This window comes from Pteropus medius, unplaced genomic scaffold, assembly GCF_902729225.1.
Source record: "Pteropus medius unplaced genomic scaffold, Ma_sr-lr_union100, whole genome shotgun sequence".
NCBI classification, from domain to species: domain Eukaryota; kingdom Metazoa; phylum Chordata; class Mammalia; order Chiroptera; family Pteropodidae; genus Pteropus; species Pteropus medius.
In genome coordinates, this window is record NW_024354499.1 from 11,715,723 (window position 1) to 11,719,118 (window position 3,396).

The window sequence follows — 3,396 nt, forward strand, 5'->3', positions numbered from 1 at the left end:
TCTGATATCCCTTGGTCAAGAGATTTTTTAATTCACAGTATTTCACATTAATATTGGACTTGCTATAGGCTTTTTTTCTTAAGACTTCTGATGTTTTTAGGGAAAAGCTAGCTCTCTAGCTTTCTGAGATATTACTCATTTATAGCACACAGAATGGAGAACAATGGAAATAGCAAAATGGAAACCCAACTAGAGGCACAATGTCTTAATTCTGTAGTGCCAGAAGTGCTTGCCTATTTCTGGTTGCCTTTCTTATTGCCCTACAGCAAATTTTTAAGGTAATTGAAAATGATTTTTCCAGATTACCTACACTCGTGCTTAAGCAAATGGAATTTGTCTTAACCGATCTAAGAACACAAAATCAAATTGTGCTTAAAATTACTTTTTCAGAATGATGATATATTCTTATATGCAAAGAAAAATATACATATAACTACATAATAATGAACACCATAGAAAATTTTGAAGCTTATAAGGCTCTTTTATTTGTAATATCTCTTTAAAGTCTAAAAACAAGCTTTTGAGTCAGCAGGGCTGGAATAGTGTGTCCTTTCAGGAGATTTACTTAAGATAATTTGAATATTCAGTAGGGGAAAACCACAGATATTAACCATTATCCCTAAATGTGTTTGGGATTAAGTAAAATCTGTCAATAAACAGTTCTATTAAAGCACTGACATAGTCCCATGGGGTAACATGAGTATCAAAATCATGGTGGGTAATTTTATGATGCATAATACAATATTGCGCCATGGTATTAGTGGATTTGTGATTATTGTTAATTGCCTTTTTTTGGTTATCTTTCATCTCTTTAAGTATATATTAAATAAAAATTTTCCAATCAATGCAAAATGTTGCACCTGCTGTTTTTAAAAAAGTAGTGTAAATATCGGCATGATACGAATCTTGATATAAATCTTTATGCTATCACTTGGAAAAGCTATCTCCTACCTCTTAGATTTCATTTCTTCATTCTTAAAACAGTGATAGCAATACTTTAATTTCAGCCTATTTATAAAAATTAAGTGAAATAGCATGTATAAAGTGGTAAACACCAGGTTAAGAAATGTTATTCTTCTTTTCCTCTATTTTGCTCACTCCACTAAGCAGCAGGGATGAAAGTCATAGCATTCTAAGAACACATCTAACATTTCTTTCTCTATATCACACCAATCAAATTATAGAACTCTGTTATATACAGAAAATCCAAAATGCAAATTTCAAGGGAAACAGTACAGTATAGGACTAAAAATATCATTTATAACATATAATTAATATGCTATATTAATATGCTAATGTACAAACAAAACAAAACAAACCAAAAATACTGCATTGTGCTGAGTTTGCAGAAATTACAATTTCTCTAAGCTTCTATGGAACTATGCTGTATGAAAATTTTATTGGGATAATTCATTTAGATTTATTTTCTTCTTATGAAAGCAATGAGTCAATATTTTTGACATTGTATGATATAATTCAACAATTAGTTAAATTTTAATAAAGTAAATGTGCCAATGTTGCCTATTTCAACTGACTTTATGTGAAACAATCAGCAATATTTCATAGTAACTGTTATCCTCTGAGGTCTAATATTTGGCTGTTGACCTCACACAAATACATATTTTTCCAGCAAAACAGGTTAATCGGTAAAAACAAAGAATTGTAAATCAGGACATGTAGCCATCTAGCAGCTAACCAACTTCAAGTCCAGAGAAACAAAAAAGAGGAGCACTCTTTTTTGGATCTGGGAGAGATTGTTGTAAGCAAAGAGTCTGCTGGAGAAAACTGAAAGTTTGAAGTATAATGACTTTTTTAATTGGATGAGTTATAGCAATCTCCCATTGACTGAGCTGTTACTGGGGAGGAATCTTTTCTTCCTTCTGCTAAGGTAGTAAAGCAGCATCACTTCTTGTCTGAAATGCAAGGCACGTCTCTTCCTTTCGGGGTTAGTGTGTATGTTGAGTAACACTTGGATAAGAGTTCTCTCTTCTAGCATCCAGACTCCATTTTAAATGAGGTTTTTATTTATTAATTTTTGCAGGACATAAATTGATAAATAACAATAGCTACTTTTATACAAGAGGTTAGAGTTGTATTTGTTTTAGAAAAAAAGACAAATAGAAAATAATATCTGGTCATGAGAGCATTTTAGATATTTGAGAATATTGCAAAATTTAGGCATTCTGCTCTCTTTATTGTTCTAATATGTATACGTTTCAGTTAACAACAGTTTAATTAAATAATGCTAGTCCTCAGCAACATAGTTCAAAAGTCAGTTACCTGGTATATTAACTGTAACTGGATAAAGTACAAACTTCACTGACACGGTCTTCGGTTCACAAATTACTGTATAGATAAAAGATATACTGTAATGAGTAATTAATCACGTCACTTCTTTTAAAGTCTGTTGATTATTGGTCACTGAGCATCTCTTAGTTTATATGCAGACTGTAAAGTATATGCAGTTGTGTTGCCTTCTTGTCTACCAGGCCCATGTGACAATTTACAAACAAAAGGGCAAATTAGTAAACAGAAATTAAAGTACAGCAAAGAAGTAAAAAGTGATAATGATGGAAGTGCTTTTGAATTGAACATACATGGAATTTATAGAAGAAATAGCTGATCGTAGAAATGTTGACACTGCTGACATTCCAGAAACTCTAGGTGTGCAGCTAGAACTCAGTAAATGTCATTTTACCAATGAAAATGTCAATTTATCAATGTAAATGAGGAAAGTGGTAGTGACAAAAAAGGAGATGTCCCAGGAAAAGGTATATAGTAATAGAAAAATAAAATAAAATAAAGAACACAGATATATTTCATGACATTGAAAATAAAGGGGGTTAAATATTATATTAGATACTAAGTCAGACTTAGGAAAGAGTATGACACTTCGTTCATATAGATGGAACATATTTGCTTTTTTTCTTTTTCTTTTTCTTTTTTTTAAAGCGAGGCAAAGACTTTGTCAGTTTACAATCCCTTATTTTTTATTTTTTACACCTATAGCACCTGGTCTTCCTAGGTGGTCTCCCATCCAAGTACTAACCAGGCCTGACCTTGCTTAGCTTCTGAGATCAGATGAGATCGAGCTTGTGCAGGGTAGCATGGCCATAGACAACAAGATACTTGCTCTTTATCATAAGTTATACAACAAAAATACAAGCCATGTTTAAACTCTTTATAAATAAGGTTTAACAAAGAAATAACAATTTAATTTAAAATTTTTCTAATATTTTATTTGATGGTGTGTAAAATATTTGTTTTACTTTTTTCATTTTTAATATTTTGACAAAGAAAATTTAAAGGTCACAAAATCAAATATTTTCCATTGATTTTTACGATTCCTTTGTGATTTCAGGTTGCATGCCCTTTTTTACAGTCAAACATTACTGT

General features: G+C 31.3%; 1 pseudogene; it reads right to left on the reverse strand.

Annotated features, from left to right (window-relative positions):
- Positions 1 to 3,000: 3,000 nt before the first annotated feature.
- LOC120594765 (uncharacterized) lies at positions 3,001 to 3,119 on the reverse strand (annotated as a pseudogene).
- Positions 3,120 to 3,396: the final 277 nt, after the last annotated feature.